A 23,047-nucleotide genomic window follows, 5' to 3' on the forward strand; every position below is an offset into this window, starting at 1 on the left:
GCCGCCCAGACCTTCCCAGGTGAATCCCGCCCAGAGCTCTTCACTGCACCAGGCACCCCAGCAAGGCCGAAAGGCTAGCCCCAGGCTTGCCGCCGCGGCTCCCTGCCCCGCGGGCTGCGAGCACCCCCCCGCCGCCATTTCCACCTTCCAGAAGGCTGCAGCCCCCCCCCCCGCCTTAGAGAAGCCGAGGCCGCACCGGCGGGCCGCCCCGCCGCGCCGCCCCACCGCTCACCTCCGCGCCGGCGCCCGAGGGTTGGCGCTTCTCGGTTCACGTTGGACTGAGAACACGTAGGAAACTTGCGGGTGCGTGGGGTCCCGGGCCCGCGGGTCCTCGGCGCGGCTGTCGGGGAGGACTGTCCTCACACCTCGCCTCAGCGGCGCGGAGCGTGAGGGGCTCCGTGCGCGGGAGGAGGGGAGCGGCCGGGCCCAGCTGCGGCCCATCAGCCCCGCGGGCGCGCTCTCGCCTCAGGGCGGGGAACGACCAACAGCGTTTGTGAGGAGAAGGTGGCAAGCGTGGATTAATTAACTGGTTCCACAGGCCCGTGCTCGTAAAGGACACCTGAGGTCAGAGGAATTTCTTAAATAGTTTACTGATTCTCCAAGGAATAGGAAACCAAAGAAAGGAAGCAAAACAAACTAAAAAAACTCTTGTAAATGGCTAAACTCCCTCAGGACTCTTTGGCAAAGGGAAGGTCTGATGATGAGATACGCTGAGCAGGCCACGAGAGCAAGCACAGCATATTACTTAATTAATAACTCTTCATGGAATTGTATTTTACAAATGGACACCGAGAATAACAAAATAGACGTGAGGCAAAGCTGAGCTTAAAGTTTTCCCAAAGAGACTGATGAAACAGAGAACAAAACATTTTGGTGCTGGCATCTGATGTTTTCCTCAAGAAATACAGCTTGATGCCAAAAATACTCGGGAATCAGCGTTTGAAAGGTTAATTAGATTCTCCATAAGCGTTTCAATTACAGGAATGAGACATTATACCATTTAATATGTATCCCGACACATTCTATTTGTTTCAGATTTTCTCTGCCACAAGATTTTTCTTCTGTAGATAAGTGTTATTAATAGTAATGTCCTCTGACAACTTCATGTTTACAACTTAGATCACCTCTGGAGGCAAAGGGCTACTCTAATCAAGATGTTTAGTTAAAGTCATTTACCTCTTCCATCAGCAACGGGAAACCTGCTCAATTCCAGACACCGCAGTAGCCCAGAAGTGAACTATATGCTGTGTTTCTCACACCAAGCCTTAAATCTGAATTCTGCGAGATGAAGCTGTACTTGAAGACCCAAGATACCCTTTGAGCAGCCATGAATTATACACAGAGCTGCCCAACCTTGTTAACTGCACAGGATTAGTCATGCAGAAATTCGGGTACGTAGTGCACCCTCTGGATTTCACTCTAGTTTCAAATTACACGGAATCGGATGTAGTTAAATAAGCAGTTGTGAGATCAGAACTGTTCATGTTTTAAAACAGTTTTCTTTCTGAAAATGTAGTTTTATCAAGATGTAGTTTTATCAAATGTAGTTTCATTTTGCAAGAATATTCCAATTTTTTCTTACTCTGAATTAGTAAGTGTAAGTAACAATGCTTCAGCAAGGTAAAAATACTTAGTTTGCATTTCATTGCTTCAATTCCAGTTAAGCTTCTATAAGAGAAAATAATAAGAGTAGTTAGAGTGGTTTTAATAAGTTCCACTTCAAGTCAAATAAAGACTTCTGAAACATTAAAAATCAGTGACAGGTGAGTAAAACTGAGTGGAAATAATTTTGTGAAATAATTTTGAGAATAAATGGTGCACCACTCTCTTTGGCAAAGATTCATTGCACAGATATCATTGCACAGGCTGCGCTAGGGTTTGGGTTTTTTTTTTTTCTTCCATATCCATAAGATCCATGTATAATTTAAAGCCCAGAATTCCACCCAATGTCTACCATTCCTGGGGAATATTGTTTGTAGAGAAGATAAATTGATACATAAAAATGCAACAGGCTTTACACAATATCTGTGTTCTTGCTTTATGTCTTCTGTTTTGTTTTTTTTATTTTTCTATGTGTGATTCTGAAACATTTGATTAACATACAGGATGAGTTTCCCTCAGACTGTTCAAATTAAATCCAAACAAAATTTGCCAATACTGAGCAGACTGACATGACGTCTCTCTGTTTCACAGATCTATAGTAGTGAGCCTAAATTAGTACTCATTCATATAAATGGTGAGAGTTCTGTTGTTTTGAACAGAAGTAGGATTAGATCTCTGGTAACAGAATCCAAGGAATCATTTTTTTGAAAAAAAAAAAAACAAACCCACACAAGATTTTTTTGTGTAGTTTGCAGCATTTTTTAAAAGTGCCTGGAAGCTGAGACAAGCTTGGCGCAAAACAAATAAAAATGACTAATAAAAATCTCTGTCTTTGCTTCCCCATAACTAGGAATTTAGTCCACTTATATGTAGTCTTAATGGATGAATGAACAGTAGACTGAGTAAGTGCATCAGCAAGCAGACACAAGGTGCTTCAATAAGAACCTAAAAGATGTGCTGGAACTATGACACACGAGGTTTCACTAGCTGGCCATTCATAAATGATCAAAGTATTTCTAAGACATTGCGGTCTTTGAAATGGAAATAACAGTTTTCCTTTATCTGAAATTTTACCTTTACACAGGATTGGAAAGTTTTGTTTTCTTTCTTAAGATATGTTATGTCATAATTTTAATTCAATCTAAAACTCCCTCTGTTCTCTTCGTTCACCCCATCATCTCCTAGTGTTAATCCTAATCAAAGCCACAAGTACCATCCCTGTGGGCATTAAAAGGAAATGTTTCCCAGTTTTCAGGATTTGTAACTTCAATTATTTTTGCAATTATTTGCTAAAATTCATTTCTGATCTTGTTCTATAATCCCAGTTATAGTTTCTGATCAATTATTTGATGCAACTTCAAAACAACAAATCTTAATTTGCGCCTCATGCAACATTACGTTTTATGAGTGCTCTAAGGGTTGGCTATTGGAAGGAATATCTCAGAAAAAAACAGCAAATCTTCCCTTGGGGTTTAAATCACTTGGCAATTTTTGCGTAACAATTTAATTAGCAAAATTATCAAGGGAATACTTTGTACTATTGCAATATTTCACTAGTTTTCAGCTTCCTACCAGTAATGCTTCCCCCTCTAGTCCTGAAAGATAGATCTGATTAAGTTATTGAGAAGAACAATGGATCGTCCCTTAAGGGACCTAGATAAAGTTACGGTCATTTTAAAATTTGCCGAGTACAGAAAGCACCTAGAATGCATAAGGGTCATTCGAATTAATCAAATGTTAACAACTTAATAAGACCGGATCTGGCAGAGGGGGGTTGTGCGCGCACATGTGTGTGTAGTCATTCCATCGGAAGTTGCAATTGAGCTGCTTTTTAGTGTTATGTTCTTATCTGGTCATTTTGCAACCCAAACAGTCAAAAAGAATTTTGTAGTATAATTTTTGCTCCTGTAACACATTTGAGAAATCACATAACCCCTCATTAGGGTAGTGGCTCACATCCAAATGGGTCTGAGAATAGCAAAAAATTATTGCACAATGAGGTGCCTTTGTTTCTTGAATGACTACCCTTGTTCTAAAGGAGACCTTTACTGTGAATTCTGAATGAGTAGCAGCAGCTGATAGAAACAACAATCAGGAGCCAACGATATGAGGTGCAAGCTAAGATAAAGGCATAGGGCTTTTATGACCAAATCTATGTTAGAACCTCACATTCACAAAGATCTTGACTGCAATTGCCACCTGCAAAAAAGCAATTTGGAAGAGACATTGCAAAGATAAGGTTAATGGAATTTTCCTAAAAGCAACTCCTAAGGGATTCTCTGTTAAAGGAAACACTTTCCACTTTGGATCTCAGTTTATTTCAGTTATCAGTCTTACAAATTTAAGCAGGCTTCTGACAATATAAAGTGTATAAATAATATGCAGTCTTCCTTGAACTCTTACAAATTAGCCAGCAGTGAGATTCAAGTGAAAGACCTCAAAATAGCATCATCCAAACAGCAGAACTATTTCTTCCCACAAGGAAACTTGAAAGTGAAGAGCAATGGACTAGCTGTTTACATTAAAGTCAGAACAGAAGCTCTGTTGACTTTCCCATTTCATTCAACTTGAGAACTCTGCCTGAGAAGGAAGGTACCAGCACAAGAGCCATAGACTGTAGAGCTAAAAATAAGTACATAAAACTAACGGATACTATGGAAACCAACAAGATTACAGTAAAATTGGTAGAAATTAATAAGGTAGAGAGCAAACTAAAGAGACAACAAATGAATGACCCAGATCACTGAGGTGCTCATAGATAAGAAATTTACTAAATTTGGTTCCTTTCTGTATTTTAATACAGGCCTTACAGAATATTTTTACAGAGGGGAAAAATGAAAATACTTTAAACAAATAGTTTGTAAAAAAAAAAAAAACTCCCTCCACAGAGAAGTGTGATGAAAATATTTTATTCACTTTAACACAAAGCTCAAGGGACGTGGCATTTTCTAATTTTAAGGCCTAAAATAGAAAATGTGATATAGTGGAACATGATGGAAGTTAGGGACAGTTGTGTTGAAGTTGTACAGTAGGAAATGCAATAGCATTATAAAAAGCATAAATTTAGACTTGCGGACTGAGGGTAAAGGCATTTTGTACCAAGCAGTGCTTTTTGTTTCTGATCCAGATAACAGAACACAAGCCATTGATTCTGGAGTGCTCTCATCATCTCATAGTACTGTCAGTTGTTCAGCTTTCACTATCAGTCTGCAGACCTTAGTTACAACACTTGTTTTTATCTGTAAGTTAAATGGGTTCATTTTGCACAAAAACAAGGCACGCATAATTCTTCTGCAGTCAGATACAAAACCATGAAGCTCCTTTTCAGTCATACCAGAGACAGGCTATTGTACATCCTGTTCCCATCAGTTTGTAATGAAAGAGAGTTTTGCCTTCAAGAAATTTCTCAGAACTAGTTTCATATATTACATGGATACTCCCTTCTTGTCTGCATTGTTGGTGAGATATTAAAGTAACACTACTTAGTTATTTGTTGCTTTACCTGAGAGAGGGCAGTGCCTGGCTGGCGTCCAATATATGGAAAAGATCATGAATGTGTTAGGACTGACAGTCATCTGAGTTTTAGCAAGGTCTCCCTATTGGGAGCGAAGAAAGTTGGTTTATGAAAAGCAAATCATGCCAGAATTTTTGGTCATGATGGCTGCTCATAATATTGAACTTTTATTTTACACAGCATATCTTCGATACGATTGGATCCTGTTTAAATGGTACTATGTAAGGAGATCTGTGTAAACATAGCTATAAATGGCTTGTACCTCTATATTTCATTTATCTGTAGCCACACATGGACAGAGTGTTATAGAATAGATTGCATTGTGAAAAACAACGTTCCTGTTTCTATTTATTGAAGAAGGACTCTGATCTATTCATTTAGCAGTATAAGATACAATCGATGATCCTGAGCTTTCTGCCATTCCCTCTGTGAGTTATACAGCTTGCCTTTCCTCTAAGTTATTGAACAAGACGACAAAAAATGATTATTTCATCCATAATTCTATCTGTATTGGTATGTGAAATATATAAAGATAGCCCAGTTCAGATTACATTTTGAATTTAAGGTTGCACGTGCCGGTTTGCAACAAGGGAAACAGGATATTTTTCTGGCCTGTCTGTGGTAGTTTTTTAGAACATGAAAGCAAGCTCCATATGAACAGAACTGTAATGTTAGCCAACCTGCCAATCAAGACACTAATCCTCTACACATCTCTACCGTCAGGAGACAGATACCTGGAAGCTGGTATGCAGGAGATAAAAAGTTGGACAGGAACCAGAAAAGGTTCAAAATAAAAACTAGATGCATATGTCCACATATATTTTCCCCCCAAAAAATGTAAAATGAATGATATAAAATAATTTTGACCTCCACAGATTAAACAGACAGAGCTGCATGCACATACCTGTCGGTTGCTTCTAAGTAATGCTTGGGTTCAAAGTACAATATTTTGTCTTCACTTCCAGACAATTCCACAATTCCAGACAATTCCACAGTATTCACGAAAGTGGAAATAACTGCAGTGGTTCATTCTGAGTCATGTCAGTGACTATGGATAGCAAATTTAACTATTTAAAGAAATACGCAATATTTTTATATCCATGTCTTCACATTTGGATACAGTGAAAACACAGCGAATCAGATAAGCAACAAAAACTGTATTACAGTATCCAAAACTCACTGGTCATTGAGTATTATTTTCTTTTATCCACTGAGAAAGAAAGAAATGTAACGATCACTACAACTATTCTTGTCCAGTTCTCCTGTTTTCTGACACATTAGGTTCAAGCAGATAAATTGAAATAATTTATTCAGCAAATTTTTTCTCATCAGAAGTCATCTTCAAACAGATATCATTTTTATTAATATCATTTCTGCCAGATCTACAGCATATACACAGGCCGTTCATAAAAATAATTTGACATTCAAAGTTTAGTTGTTTTGACCAAAAACATAAGAAATGTTTGTGCTCAGTGACTCACTGATTACTTTTTTAATATTAGGTTTATCTTAAAACTGTGTATGTGAATACTTGTAGTTATGAATGAGATTTTTGCTTTTTGTGAATATTCTTGCAATACTTACTTAAAATTGGCTGGCTCACTAAATGTTCCTGCCAGTAAAGTAATTTGCTGGAATACTGTTGGAAAGCAAATACAGAAGGGGTGTGAATACAGTTGAAGAGAATTCATTTGCAAATCAAATGGATGGTGGAGGAGGAGTTGCATTTAATGAATTCAACAAAGACACTGTCACAATAAATACAAGAACATTTGGCAAGAATAACCTTTGCGAGACTTGCAACCTCTGTTCGGCAAAGGTATCCATATACGTAAAGTTCCTAGCTCCATTCAGATTTTTATCTATAGCAACAGATGTAGAATTGGCCTATTGAACAGCTTGCAGAGCCAGATCACTAGACTAATATTAACATTTGAAGCTAGGACTGAAATGGCTTTTCTGAAGAGAAACCATTGTATAAAAAATTAGCTATTGTATATAGAATGAGGTAAAGTTACATAATGTTTTATTCTTATTTTATCCTTTGTTAAAAAAATGCACCATGTACTACCATTAATCTCATGAAGGTACGGGAAAGAAAGAAACCCCAAAGAGTTGTGAATTCTACATTAGCTACAACTTGCTATGGGATATTTACATTCCCACTCTCCTATTCAGGAAAGCACAGAAAATAGCCTGTGATGTTAAAAAACCCAGGAAATTATTTTCTCCTAAAAATCAGGAAGAAACTGAGAAACAGCTCTGTTTACCTCATGTAGGAAAATGTGTCCGTCCGTCCCCCCCCCCAGTTATGGCCACTTGCCTCAGGAAAAATTCCTTCTCCACAAAGACCGTATCGGTGCTATCTGTCACTAGTTGCTCATAGCTGACCCATCCTAACCATATACTGGTGTTATGCTAAAAAAGTAGATTAGATTAACTCATATTTCTGCAAAGGATATGCACAGTTCAGGGCTGCCAAACTGTTTACCCTTGCAACATGTTACAGTAGTTGGGGCGAGGGGCTTTCTCTTTATCCTGGGCAATACGACAATGGTATCAAAACTCAGATAGAAGATTTTAGAATTTATCAAAACAATTAGAAAAGCATTTCTGTTTTCTGAACTTTTATAAGTCAATCCAGCAATGAAATAATATAGTCGCATTTCTGTAATCTTCTCTATGCCCTTCCTGGTTATACTGTAATTGGTTAAAACACCACAACTTCACTTGTGACTTGACCTCCTGAGATGCAGCACTTTGGGGGGGCTCTCTTAGCACGGTACCTAGCCTCTTGCCAGACCAATGAGCTACTGCATAAGTCTTCCAGTTGATAATGGACTCTTCAATAGTAACATTAATTCTACAGTCACGAATAACAGTAAATAGGAAGTCAAAATGCTTCCAGTAGGTATGTTTGGGCCTTTCACAACAATAATTCTGGAGCACATGCACTTACCCCAAGAGAACACAGATCTGTATTCCTCTGCAATCATTTTATGTTCCATAAAGCTTTCATAAGTTCACAGAATTAACAATATTAACAAGAAAAGGCCTGTTTAAGTGTTTCTTTACTAACAAGATCTTCAGATGGGAAATGTTTTTACCATAATATATAAAAAACCCGTAGATGTTGAATTATCTTTGAAAGTACTTCAGAACACTTCACTTCCCCCCAAAACCCCATCAGCTTCACCTGTGTACAATCCATGAGAAGCCAAAAATAAAACTATGAAACTATTTCGTTGAAGATATAATTGGTAAAGAGAGTTAAGTCATGCAATGCAATAAGAAAGAGCAAGTTACAGCAAAACATACTGGTGGTACAATGCAGCAAAGCACATCTACGTCATCAACAGAAACCTTTACCTTGACATAATGATTTCAGATTAAAGTAAAAAAGGGTGTGTCTGCCTCAGAATAATTAGATCTCCAAATAACTACTGAACATATCAGTCAGAGAGAGAAGCAAAGAGTCAGCCTTTTGGAGGGAACGAATACACACGTGAATTTATATTTCTATGTATACAGATTCATATATATTCATATACATATGAATAGGAATTTCTATTAGGTATACACAGTTTTTAAGGGGCGACAGTAAGAGTCTGCATCCTTTTCTGAGCTACTTAATATTGTAAGAACAAAAAGAACAATAAGAACAAAACAGTAGAGCTGGATCTCAGTTGTAACGTCAATTTATCATGGCACTGTCTTCAGAAACAACTACATTGCTACTCTAATTGAAACGGAATTAATTGTGAAGTATTATAAGTATGATTTATTGGATAAAATATGATTCATCTACTTAGTAACAGTATTTAATAAATATTGTTAGATCGACAAACACATCTACAGATAAGAAGTTGGAAAAAGAGGTTGGATAAAATAAGGTTGAAATAGGAAAGGCTACATTTGCAGTGTTACTTTTTAAGCATACCAGGAAGTGAGTCCTGTTTCTGATGGCTACTGTGGATTATGTATTGCCTTTGGGGCATGGATTTCGGCAACCTATTCTGTATTAGCTTTCCCAACTAAGGCCACTATTTGGTTCATTACAGATCAGAGCAAAGGTATGCTTATCATTTAGGCAGTATAAATGAACAAGTTAAGTTCAGATGAGAAAATTAAAAAATAAAGAAACTTGACAATATAGATTTATTCAGCGGTATCTTCTGATTATACAAAATATACAAGAGAAAAATACATCTTCCATACAGCTCCCAAAATATCACCAAGAGCAATCTAGCTTAATTATATGCTAGATGGAATATCATTAATAACAATATACGTTAGCTTTTTACAAAGTTATTTTTTTATGCAATAGAGAAATTTAGCTTAGCTAGTTATAAAACAGCTTAAATTTATAGCACCATATAATTAGTCTAGTTCCTTGTGATTTATTATCTAATACTAGTTAAATCTATATTAGTAGTTAACAAATGACTCTACGAGCAGTGGAAGTCACACCACCTGGATTCTCAAACCTTTGTGTCCACACACGGAACAAGTGCCCTATTCCCTATCCTTATCTCCCAGCCTCTGGTGGTGCCTCAGTGCCCTTCCGTGCTGCACACCCGCAGAAAGCTGCAGTGGCGACTCTGGGCTTATGATGTGCAGGCCGATTTCCTGGCTGGGACACATGATGTGACTACTCACATGGAGACAGATGCAGCTGATAAAACTGTGAGGAAGAAGAGCTAGTTTCCTAACCCCATTTTGTATCTAGTGGTGGTGGTATATCTCCATCTTGTTTGAAGTGGCAGGGAGCACACGGGACCATCACAGCTCAGTCTGTGGCTAACACTCCCTAGCCCAGCATGATGCTGCAGGTGTTTGTTGAGACAAACCCAACTGGTTAATCCACACTTCACATGAAGAACAACAACTAGTAGACTGGTATGACAACATCTATAAAAGTCAATTATTTTTTTAATACAGTCTCTACCTAAGAAAGTATAAAAGATGGAGAAAACACTTCACGTTGTAACAGTGTGTGGTTGTCTGTGGGTTTCCAGAGAACAAACCTTGAGATTTGGTGGTGCTTCTTATTTCTGCTGAATGCTATTCTCAGACTGATCAGAGCTACAGCAAATCATGCAACATGAACAGAACAGATATGATACTTGCTGCTCAACAGCAGGAAATGACTGAAAGAGAGATTGATATGGAATTTTTTTTCTTCCTTAAACCAAACAACAAATAAAAGCAAGCAGAATATAAATAATCAACTGAAAAGTGCACCTGCTGAGAATGGACAAACATAAGTATTTGATTTATTTTTAGTATTAATCCTAATATGAGTAGCTATCCCACAGTGTGCTAACAAGATGTTAAAAAATGTGTTTGATACTTGGGGAAAGTAAAATCTGAAAGAAAATGAAGTATGTTGTGTGGACACTAGAAATTAACAGAGAAGCAATGCAATTAGAGTGATGATTGGCTCTCATCTTGCTAAACATAGTATATCCATATTCTGCCACCACAATTTACCTTGATCTTATCTTTCTCTCCTGCCAATTATCAATTTTAATCAGTGTCCTTTCATTCCTCTTCTTGGATGACCACGTCATTGTATGGGGAGATTAAAAAATTATGTAGGCTGCAATCCATCATATGCCTGGATATACAAAAAGAGTCTTTGAAGGAAGTGAAACAACTCATGCATCATGTCAGACATGTACATAAATGCATTTTAGACTGAAGCTTTAGAAAGCTAGTTTCTTGTAGGCATGGAAGAGAGAAATAATCTTGCAAACTGTTAAAATAGACTGATTTGACAGTTTCAGAATGTAAACTTTTTTTTTAATTTAATTATATTCATTTTCAAATAGAAATGATAAAGTTTAAAATAGAAAAATAAATATAAAATTGAAATCCAGCAAACCTATTCTTTTTTAATTGTTTGTTCTTACTAATATTTTTATTCCATTAGATTTCAAAATGAAAATTTTTGAAAATGTAAAATTTTTTGCAAATCTGTTAACTTCTGATAGACTGTACTTGGTATCTGTAAAGGCACAGGAAAAAACAAATGCATTGCAAAGCTTGCCTGATATCTTTTAATTTAAAAAAAAAAAAAGTTGCGTATCTGAGTTAGGCAACGACACTTGTGTGGAAGCCAACTTCCAGTTGCGTTATAGAAGATTGTATAGTCTATACTCCCTTTTTCAATGAGAATGCCCAAAGAAGGATTATGGTACTTCTGGTCAGTACTGAATTTGAACTAGGTTCCAGAGATGAAAGCCTATGAACTAATCTGTTGAGCTACGAAGTCCACTGCTGTGCTGGTTTATAGAAATCCTATTAGCAGTGTGACTGAGGGGTCAAAAGATAAGATAGCAGACAGCTGGAAATGCTGGATCAGACAAATATTTCAGACAAGAAAAATATTTCTTTGCCATGTTGTGCTTAACCATGTATTATATATCTAGGAAGTATTGGTGACTAAAGGGTAACAAATTCTTCTTGTATTGCTGTTCTTGAATCTTTGGAGTTTGTAAGGTTTTAAAGTGCATCTGTGCTACCTGCTGGGCCGTCTTATGTCATGATGACTTAGCATTCATTTTCTTTTCAGCAAGACATTAGGTAACAAATGCATGCAGCGCATATAATCAGAAAAGTTGACAAATAAGATTTCATACATTTTATACCTTTTACTTGTCATAACCTCCATGTTTTCTATTGAGGGGTTCGTGCTGTCTTGACATCCCCTCAGTATGTGCATTTCCCAGCTGTAGGTAAATGGCCTAGTCCAAAGTCCACTGAAATACCTAGAAAGATTCCCAATTATGCCACTAAGTTTTAAATGAATCTCCCCTCAGGAATCAGTATTGATCCTGGAATTCAAGTTCTAAAAGAATAATGTAAGCAGATCTTGAAATTTCAGACATCAAAAAATGTGGAACGGTCTTGTTCCCCATGTCATTCTACTCCTAAGAAATTTATGCTCCTTTCATACCAGGCAGATGTTGGGGACTTAGCTGGCAATTATAGTCAGTGCAGATTTGGGTCTGATCTACATTTGAACATTGAAACAATAAATACTACTTGCCTGTTGTGATCCGTCATGGAAAAAATTCTTAAAATTCAAATTCTGAAGAGAGGTTAATATTACTTGTTCAAAAAATCTTGTTCTACAAAAATGCATTTTTCTTAGTCTTTCAATATTTTTTTTTTATTATTACAAACAACAAACTTGAAGTTCTAAATACGAGATAACTCAGTTCATGTTGATTTTCAAAACAGACACAAATCAATATCTGAAGTTTCCAGTTTGAGAGAGTCACACTGCAGAAATTACTAACTGAAGTTGGCTAGATAAGGAGCAAAATGACTTGAGTATAAAAAATGAATCTTACTCGATTTGAATGTGAACAAATGCTGAATTCCTGCAAGACCGAAGCTCTAATGCTATCTGGGGTTGGCATTCCAAAGAACAGGAAACACAGAAGGTCCACAGTATGCTTTTCAAACAGAATGTTAAGAATAAGCAGAGAATCTACAAAGCACTGAAGAAGAAATAATTAAAAAGAATAGGTCAGAAAGCATTGCAGAAAAGTGAAATGAACAAAATCCTAATGAACTGGATTTTGCAAAGGAAATGAAACAATATAAATGAAAGGATTTTTTTTTTTTTTGGTTTATAGAGTGAAAGAGAACAAGGAACTGAGTACTCCGAAAACACAGCAGAGGTAACGATAATCTTGGTATGCCTTAAATGCAGAGTAATTAAGAACATATAAAGACAGAACCAGAGGGAGCCACCTAAGTTATTGAAATCAGTCCCCTTCGATCACAGTAAAGACAAGCAGTAAATACTTAGTTCAAGATGTTCCGCAGAACATATACCTTGCATTCAGTAATGCTTTGCAGCTACACATCTTTTTCCATACCTTATAACAAAGTTCAGATCAAGTTAAAAAATAACAGCTGAAACTATAATATGTCACAGCAGAAAAAAATAATCAAGAGCATCCCTGCAGTATTATAGGATTGGGCAAAATCCCATACAATCATATAAAATGTAATCCCTACCTAGATAGGAGGACAACATTCCTCCCATTTCCCCTTTCAATCTCTGTGTGGTTTTTATTAGTCTGACCTGGAGAAATTTTTCTACTTGATTTCAAATGTCTAAATCAGTGTAACTCGAGATTTGAGTTTTAGACGTACCAACCAGAAACTAGAAAATGCATCTAGATGTAAGAGGAGCATTGACATACTGCCACATAGTACTACTGGAAATAGGGAGATTCATACAAGAACTGTAAAGTTGATAAGAAGTTGTTAAACAGGAAAATAGCGACATTGGATATTGAGGATGGACTTTTAGAGCCTCAAAAGTGGATGTCCTGAAAGATTGATCTTGGGGTACCTAAGCAGAAGAGTAAATGTGAATGTGTTCGTGAAATTCATAGATGATTCAGATTTGGAAGTATTACCAGTACTAATGCATCTTAGTGTCTATCCTGTCAATTTGCTGTACTCTCAGTGTCACTTCAAGGTCTTGATCTCCAGACTGCCTGCAAGAACGTGTGTATTAGTTTGCTTCTGGGCTTCTTTCCCAGAACAAGCTGACTAATCTAGTTTGTGGTAGGTTCTGCTCCAGGCACGCAGCTTGGATGTGACTGCACCACGTTTGGCCACAATAAGATCATAGGAGGTTGTGCTTTCACATGCTCAGGGTTTCCAACAGAAACCCTTTGATATGTTATTAAAAACACTACATCACTGGGCTGTGATACAGCCCTCTTATTATTCCAGGTGCTTTGCATAGAAAAAACATACAAAAATAAATATATTTTTTCTCAGGGCTACAGGTATATTAAGCAGAGCCATGCACATGGATGCAACCAGTCTGCTTCAAGGGGTGTTAGTTTTTAGAAATGTGGACACAAGATAAAGTTTGCACCAGCTTGCCCAGAAACCAAACTTCTTTCACTGTGCAAAAGGCAAAAACAGTCTAAAGAAGTATGCAGTAACTTTCTTTTTTAATTGAAGTAAAAGTGAGGAAGTGTAATAATGTATAATTTTGTATTTTTTGTTAATTTTAATAAATTTTTCTGGAGTTTGGGATTTATGAGTTGAAAGTTAAAGATGAAAAACTGGAGATTAGCTCATTGCAAGATGAATTAAATCTGCCAGTGAGTAACATACTTGCAAGAAAGACTATTGTGACTTTAGGAGAAATCAAGTAAGGAGCAATACACTGGTAACATCTTATTTGGATTTCAGGATTTAGTCCTGCAGAATTCTGTTGCTGAAATACTTGTAATTGGTGAGAATCACTTTTTTTTTTTCCTATTAAAAACAGTAAAAAAAAAAAATCCAGTACTTTGACCAACTCTAGAGGTAGTTACCACACAAATTCCCATTAGTACTGATAACACATCAATAGCTTAGAATCACAGAATAGTTTGGGTTGGAAGGGAACTTTAAAGATCATCCAGTCCAACCCCCTGGCCATGGGCAGGGACATCTTCAACCAGATCAGGTTGCTCAGAGCCCCGTCCAACCTGACTTTGAATGCGTCCAGTGATGGGGCATCCACAACTTCTCTGCACAACCTGTTCCAGTGTCTCACCACCCTCATCATAAAAAATTTCTTCCTTATCTCCAATCTAAATGTAACGTGTCATTTTGAATATTAGATAATTAGAGAACGTTCCATAAAGTAATGTAATATTCCTTTTTTGTGGGACCTGCTAAGGATTTTCAGACAACATATAGCAATAAAAAATAGGATTTTTAGTGTCAGGTATTATCTGCTTCCATTTTTTTCCCTTCTCTAATAATAGTGTCACGGAAAACATGACTTCTTTTGGTGACCATAAAGATTGAAAAGATCAGATAAAGTCTGCGTACTCTAAATACAATTTAATTATTTTTATTTGCAGTAAGTGACAAACCATGTCATGCTGGAATCAGTGAAAGATTTCCCTTAGGAAATTAGGCTTTTTCCCACCCCAGACAAACACACTCTATTTTCTTGCACCATTAATTTAATATCCCTCCTTAAAGTGCTTTTAAAGAATTGTAGTGTTACACTGCACATTGAGTCACTTGCCTGGAAAATGCTTTCAGAGCTCAGACCCTAGTATAATTTCTATATTTTAATGTATATTTTGCTGTCAAAGGTGGAGTAACACTTAGTCCTTGCTATAAAAGAATATCACTATCACTTTGCGTGATACATCTTTGTGTCTGTTATACCTACCTCTCCAGGCAGGTAAGAATAATACAACAGGCAGGTAGTACAATCAGTAAGACTGTCTTGGCAGCAGAAAATAACTGTCCATTCTAGATCGTAACATTCTCATGCACTACTAGCACACACCTCTGTTTCCTTACATTATACTATGTATCCCTAGAAATAACTGCAGAAACATTTTCTATTGCTCATTAAGTATTTTTCAGTATGAAGATGTTCTTGCCATTTTTGTTGCACTCTCAGAAACTGTCCTAGGTTACATCTCCCCTCTCAACTCTATGTGGCTTAAAAGAAATGATACAAAACTGAGTCCTTAGTTAAGAAAGGTAATAGATAGTCCCACGGTTCATTTCAAGTGGACAATGCACCTGGGACAATTTGAAGCTGTTTCTAAACAAAAGCAGACTTCACAAATTAGTATTTAAAAAAATGTGGTGTTTGTAGCTCAGTCCTAATTTTCTCATAGGCTGTGACTGCAGGGTGCCTTCTTTAGAAAATTCTCTACAGAACAGTGGATACCGATGCTGCTTAGAAGGGACAAAGCAAAGTCCTCTGTCACCTGAAATACTCGTTCGGGAAACCTTCTACACTAGTAAAATCCTGAAATGTAGTGATATGAAAATGGAATGTTTTTTGCTCTTTAAATTACAAGTTTCATTGAGTTTAAAGGTCTTGATAGTGTTGCAAGCTTGTCTGACGGATAGTACAGCCAGTAGCTGTTTCATGTAATGCGGTAGGTTTGATTCTATATTGATGAATACAGCTTATACTGCACTTAAAATAGCAGGAGTAGAAAACTTCTCCCGTTACCTCACAGTAACTTGCTGTAAACGAGTATAAACTCTATTACCTACGATGCATCGTTGTGCTCTGGTAACTGGAAACTAGACTTTATGTCTGCACAGACAGAAAAGCTATTAAAAAGAGCTCCTTTCCCCCAAATGGTCACCAGTTAGGAGCTGTAAGCCTGAGAGAGACATCTTCAACACTGCAGGAAAAATCAACTTACTGGTCAGGAAAATAATCAAATATTAGGAATCTGAATGTATATAACACAAAATATGAACAGTTACAGCTACTCATTTTTATGAAATACAGATGCCTTGTAGGTACAGAAGACAGAAGTCAAATGATTAATTTGGCCTAATATCTCTTATATGATCTACTATTCACATGATGTACGCTACTGTTTCAAGTAGACTATGAATATTTGCACATTATTAAGAACATATATACATAAATATATACACATTCTGACACGTGTGCATACATAGATCTCTCTCTCCACTTTCATCTCCTTTCATCCATCTTTCTCATCACAGATGCACACACACCTCAGCCCAAATGAAGTAATTCTCACTGCTTGAGCTGGCTACATTCTCGAGTTCAAACTAGTGATTTCTTTTTTCTTCTGTGTTCACATCTATATTTTTTCTCTAGAGGATTTAAAGCTTGAGAAGCATGAAAGATAGAATGAAAATAAATTTGAATTCTATATTACAATAAATGTGAATATCAAAAGATTCTTTCACAGCTGTGTGACTGCTGGCATTTGTAAAGAGTCAAAGAATCCTGGAATATAAAAAGGCAGAAACACAGTTGGTTTTTCAATCAAGTGTATGGAGAAAAAGAAAAAGAAAAAATCTATAGGAACAGCAAGAAGGTCTAGGGGTGGGTGACAGGTAAAACCTATTTCCTTAATTCAAACAGTCATTTCTAGAATCACTTGAGCAGGGGGCTGATATGAAAGATTGACATATTCAGTTCTACTCTTTAAACTGTGGTTTGCATTTTACCAGCAGTATAAGGAAGAAGATGAAAGATGTCCTTCCTTATTCCTTACTTAATTGAAGTGTCTATTTAGGATGACATTTAATAAAAAAAAAAGATACAATTTTTGTGTAGTTATTATTTGTATTACTAGAGCATCTAGGATTTCTAGTCATAAACCAGAACCTTGCTGTGATAGTGATTCAGGTGCTCAGAAATGACTTTGTGTGACTGTAAGCATGTGCCACATTCTGCAATGCTAATAGGCAGTATGGGACAGGACTTTTTCTTTAATCCCCCCAGTAAATTCCTGTCTGCTGTTCAAAAACGTAGCAAAAAAGATCATCCATTGCTAGAAAGTTTCTAGCTTAAGAGGAACAACAACTGGACACAAAAACTTAGTGAGACAATACTGTTTAGTTTGCCCTATCAGCAACCTAATAATATCCAGTACTCTCCTGGGAACAAATGTTGACGTTAATATCAAATATAATTTTGGATGCAAAAGGAAATAACTTTTCGCTATGTTCTCCTGAAATATTTTAAAAGAGACAAAGTTCTTGGTGAAGTATAAAGGAAGCTACTCACAAAAGGGCAATGCCTATAGTCTATTTTATAATCTCTCATTATTTGATCCTTTCCATTTCCCTACCTCTTCTAATCCTTAAGTCATCCTCTCTTTTCATGCATTCAACAGCTTCCAGGCTGATACCAATTACAATGCCTCGTCTTGTATGTGTTCCTGAGCAAATCTATGCTCAACATAGGCTGTCTTGCCTGTGTCACTATACAATTTCCACTCTGAACTTTGCAACAGGACTTGTAGTTACTTATAGATTTACCATAAATTGCAAAAATTTTGGCTAGCTCCATTTTTAGAGACTGATCATACCCATTACAAAAACTGTTCCCTTTTGATTAAGTCTATTAATTGTAAAAGAAAAGTTCTCCTACTAGTCAAGAATAAAGGAGGTACAAGACCATTTGGATCTCCCATATCAGAGAGGAACAAGATGCTTGTTGGTTTTAGGAATTCATCCTGAACGTAGCTGAAGTATTAGGTTTGTTTCTGTACTCTCACACAAATACTCATACAAAAACATACAGACACTAACAACCACCTCAGTGAGTTGGTTTTCATATTACAGTTCCTGTTAGACAAAATATAAGCCAAAATTCAGAAACCTTATAAATACAGCATACTGATAGCCAAAGAGCTGAATCTGAAAGCAAGATACATCCAATGTTGTTTTATATGGCAGCTGATGACTTAAAATATACAAAACCCCATAAATAATACTGAAGCCTTTCTTGAGACTCTTTTTTGCATATTGTAGGCTAGCACAGCTGGAGGAAATGCTATTAATTTGGTGCCTGCCAGATATTTATTGGAACTGTTTATGTTTACTTGTTAGTTTATTTCTATCTTTAAATAGGTTGGCTATTAAAATTTTTTAATGAATAACTAATTTTTTTTTCCTATTTGCTGGCTTTTAAACCGACAACTATACAAACGCATACATACACACACACATACACAGAAGCGATTTTATTTTGTGGGGAAAAAATTGGATAAAAGTTAGTTATGGATGCAAGTGGCGCAGATCTCTAGATTCTCAGAATTCACCTGTTTTGGTTTGGTCTCCTCTCTGTTAAAGTACTTCTAAGCCAGCAGAATGTCGGTGGCTCACAAAAACTTATTTTTATTGCGGTGCAGAAATGTTATTTTCTTGTATGCATGTCATATAAAAATGTATCATATGGAAATAGCATAGTTGCTAAAATATAAAGGTAAATGTCAATTGGAAGAGAGAGTATTTGATCTGAATCTTTTGTGGACAGTTTGCCCTTTGGATAAGCAGCTACTGTAATTATGAAAAACTGGAGAATGCTTTGCATATACTCTGCTTTTTCTGTGTAGACCAGTATAAGGTTTTCCAGCAGAGTAAGCTGACTGTTTGTCCCTAAAACTACGTAGGATAAATGCAGTTGAGCTACGGGGTGATAGCGTCATTTGAGGTTGAGCTTACCTATGGTGAAAGTGTCATTTAAGCAGTTACCTCAGTTTGTTAAACAACCCATCCCAAATATTAGATAGGTGTAATTAGAACAGTTGGGTTTTGGAAACGATTTTTAAGGAATTTTCTATCATAACTATAACAATTGCATTAGTGAAGAAATGAGTATATATATGTGTGTGTATCATAGAATCATTCAGGTTGGAAAAGACCCTTAAGATCATCAAGTCCAACCGTTAACTTATCACTGCCAAGTCCACCACTAAACCATGTCCTTGAGCACCACGTCTACCTGTCTTTTAAATACCTCCAGGGATGGAGACTCAACCATTTCCCTGGGCAGCCTGTGCCAATGTCTGACAGCCCTTTCCGTGAAGAAGTTTTTCCTAATATCCAACCTAAACCTCCCCTGGCGCAGCTTGAGGCCGTTTCCTCTCGTCCTATCCCTTGTTACTAGGGAGAAGAGACCTCCTTTCAGGTAGTTGTAGAGAGCAATAAGGTCTCCCCTCAGCCTCCTTTTCTCCAGACTAAACAACCCCAGCTCCCTCAGCCGCTCCTCATAAGACTTGTGCTCTAGATCCTTCACCAACTTCGTGGCCCTTCTCTGGACACGCGCCAGCACCTCGATGTCCTTCTTGGAGTGAGGGGCCCAAAACTGAACACAGTACTCGAGGTGCAGCCTCACCAGTGCGGAGTACAGGGGCACTATCACCTCCCTGGTCCTGCTGGCCACACTATTCCTGATACAAGCCAGGATGCCATTGTCCCTCTTGGCCACCTGGGCACACTGCTGGCTCATGTTCAGGTGGCTGTCAGCCAACACCCCCAGGTCCTTTTGCGCCGGGCAGCTCTCCAGCCACTCCTCCCCAAGCCTGTAGCGTTGCATGGGGTTGTTGTGACTGAAGTGCAGGACCCGGCACTGAGCCTTGTTGAATCTCATACAGTTGGCCCCGGCCCAGTGATCCAGCCTGGCCAGGTCCCTCTGCAGGGCCTTCCTACCCTCCAGCAGATATATATATATCTCTATCTATCTCATATATATATGTACCCTCCAGTGTGTATATATATATATATATATGTATCAGTATAATTCCCTTAAATTGTATGTATCCCTATAATATCCCTTAAATTGGAATGGCCAAGTAGAAGATGCTGATGTGTACTACCACAGTTTTTGTTTGACTTACACTGAGCACAGCTTGACAAGATGCAAAAAGAAAGCTAATCTAGGCAATCTACAGTACATAGAGATACATATCTCTAATGAGTTGAAAAAGTAAAAGGTCAGAGGCTGAGCTTTTGACAGTCTAAGGAACATGTCCAGTTATTGGAATCCCAACCTTTGACATCATATAGTCAGCTGGTTTTGTATTCTTTAAATAATACTTAAAAAAAAATTGTAAGTGCTTTTCATATGAGAAATAAAATAGGACTACATCAAAAAAGAAGTCTTTGTAGTAAACCTTCAGAATTGTTCTTTATTTTTTATTTTATATTCAATTTTTGAAGACTGACTTAAACTCTGAATCCCGAATCAGCTTTTATGAAACTGGCTACATCAAACTAAGCTGCTCTCAGTGGGCACATCATTTGAAGCTAGTAATGCCAGAAGAGAAGCTGCCTTTTTAGAAATGCTTGCATTTTAGCTAGCTGCCTTTTTTTCCCTTGACCAAGTCTAAGTGGTAAACTCTTTAAACTTGCATTTAGCTCTAGAGAAAAAAAAAATATTCTTTTGTTTGCGAAAATCTTACAAATTATATACCACAACACTGACACTTCTATTGCAATGTGTTGTCCTCAGTAATGCTTCAGAAGAACATTAAAATACTGTGAAAATTCACCTGGGATTAATATCTGTCCCTTACCTAGGCATCAGCTCATGCCAGGAAATGTAAAGCTGATTTATTCTCCCCCTCCCGTACGAACTACCCTCTCCAGTGGGTGGCTAGGTGCCTTGTCAATTAAATACCCCAAATTTGTGTGCTCCACAGCAATAGGCATCTCAAGATCAATATCCCTCTGTGGTTTTTTGTAAGGACAATAAATTTTAACAGATTAGAAATGCAAAATGTATGTTTGAATAAACCAAGCAGTCATGTCATACCACTTCATAACTATATACAGCACAAATTAACTCTGAAGAAAAAAAATCTCAAATACTATTCATTAGCAATTCAGTGCCCAGTAAGCAGGCAATAAGAGTTTGCCTTTAGTAGCTCTGCTATAAATTTTTATGACCATTGTCAGCACTATTAGCCTGATACTGATCCTGCAGCCCACGTATGCCCTGTACTAACACGAAGTCCCTGTGAGCAAGAGAGGCACAAACACCTGTGGATCAGCCTCCTGAGTACCGCATGGATAATGTTTCTAATTTTTATATTATATTATACACAAATCATCATATATAGTCACATTTGTGAGCAACTGCAAATAAGACAACGATTGCTTTAACACAATGTTTTTAAAAGAAAATAAGTACTCCAGGGAGAATATTTAGCTGTGTGCTTCAGTGTTAGCAGTGTTCTACGACACAGCACAATTATAGTGAAAGTACAGTGATATTCCTAATGCTTTTTATGCCGATTTAATCCACACTATATTGCATTTGTAATAAGAAGAAGCGGTATTTTTGCCCCCACAGGGTTGATAGAGCTACCTAGCAATCGTGCTATTCTAATACTGAATAACTGATCTTCAGTATTATCCCTTTAACTAAGGGATAAATTTCATAATACAACTCTGGGGATAGCAATAGACTTTTAATATGAAATGAATTAGCCTTCTATAATTTTTTCCTATTGTCATTTTCGTTTTATTCTTTAGAAACAACCTAACAAAAATATATTACAAGGCATAAAACATAAGCAGATTGCCCATCTAGCAACTGTTTACGTAATTTCTGAAATATTTATACTGAAGTCTTATCATTCTTCATTTTCACATATTTTGATTTTGCTCTTTCTCTATTCCAGGGGAAAAAAAAAAAACAACTACAAATAATGAAAATGTCATGCTGTAAGTTCAGATTTCTCTTGTCTTTCTTTAAACTTACTCTAGAGTTTTTAAATAATCAGACTTTTCTGACATTTTCAGGAAACTAGGCTGACAGTTACACATAATCAGTAATTCATTTAAAATAACAATTGTCTTAAAAATTATCCTAGGTTTCTGTTATGTCTTTCAGTTAAACATGAATTGTAAATACTATTAATATGATGTTTCAAACAGATTTAAACTAACTGCTTTGCAAACTCTTTAACTACTGCTCTGCTACATCAAAGGATCATTAAACCTGCCATCAAAATGCAACCACATCTTGGTGAAACAGAGGAACAATAAACAACAGATACAATACAAAAGAGCGTTATTCAGACACAACTGCAGGAAAGATTTCTGTGGGCAATGTAGCTTTAAAGACAGGATGGTAACCAAATTAGCCTGTCTGTGCAAAGCACCTTACAAAACAAGGAACAGGGAATATGGCTGTTAGAAGGGCTACATGCCAAGATGCCCTGAGGCAGGACCTCCTGGGAGCCAGGAACATGCAAGGCTGAAAAAGACTGTTGTGTTTTGTTGGTTTGTTTATAACAGATTAATGTGTCCAAGGGAAAGAGCCTTGTGCAGCTGCAGCTTTGTGTAAACAAAACACTGCTTCAATTTTGAGATTTTGTTTAGATTTTGGAAAAACTAATAGGAAAGAAAGTTTGATGTGGTAGCTATTTCTCCCTTGGAGTCTGGGAAAACCACTTTGAGAGCAATGGTCAGAAGTCAAAGTGCAAACAGATGGAGACCACCACAAAAAGTGTCGTAACACTTAAAATTTAACAATTTTCTTACCAAATGAATACTTACCAGACAAACTTTCTGAATTTAGAGGACATGACATATTCATGGTCCTTGCAGTCATATGCAGCAAAGCTGGGACTT

General features: G+C 37.1%; 1 protein-coding gene across 1 annotated transcript in view; it reads right to left on the reverse strand.

Moving 5' to 3' along the window:
• TENM2 (teneurin transmembrane protein 2) overlaps positions 1 to 23,047 on the reverse strand; it is a 1,190,981-nt gene that overhangs the window by 1,074,370 nt on the left and 93,564 nt on the right. The window lies entirely within an intron of this gene.

The sequence above is a fragment of the Nipponia nippon genome, unplaced genomic scaffold, assembly GCF_047370975.1.
Source record: "Nipponia nippon isolate SJK-2023a ecotype South Korea unplaced genomic scaffold, ASM4737097v1 scaffold_21, whole genome shotgun sequence".
Lineage (NCBI taxonomy): Eukaryota > Metazoa > Chordata > Aves > Pelecaniformes > Threskiornithidae > Nipponia > Nipponia nippon.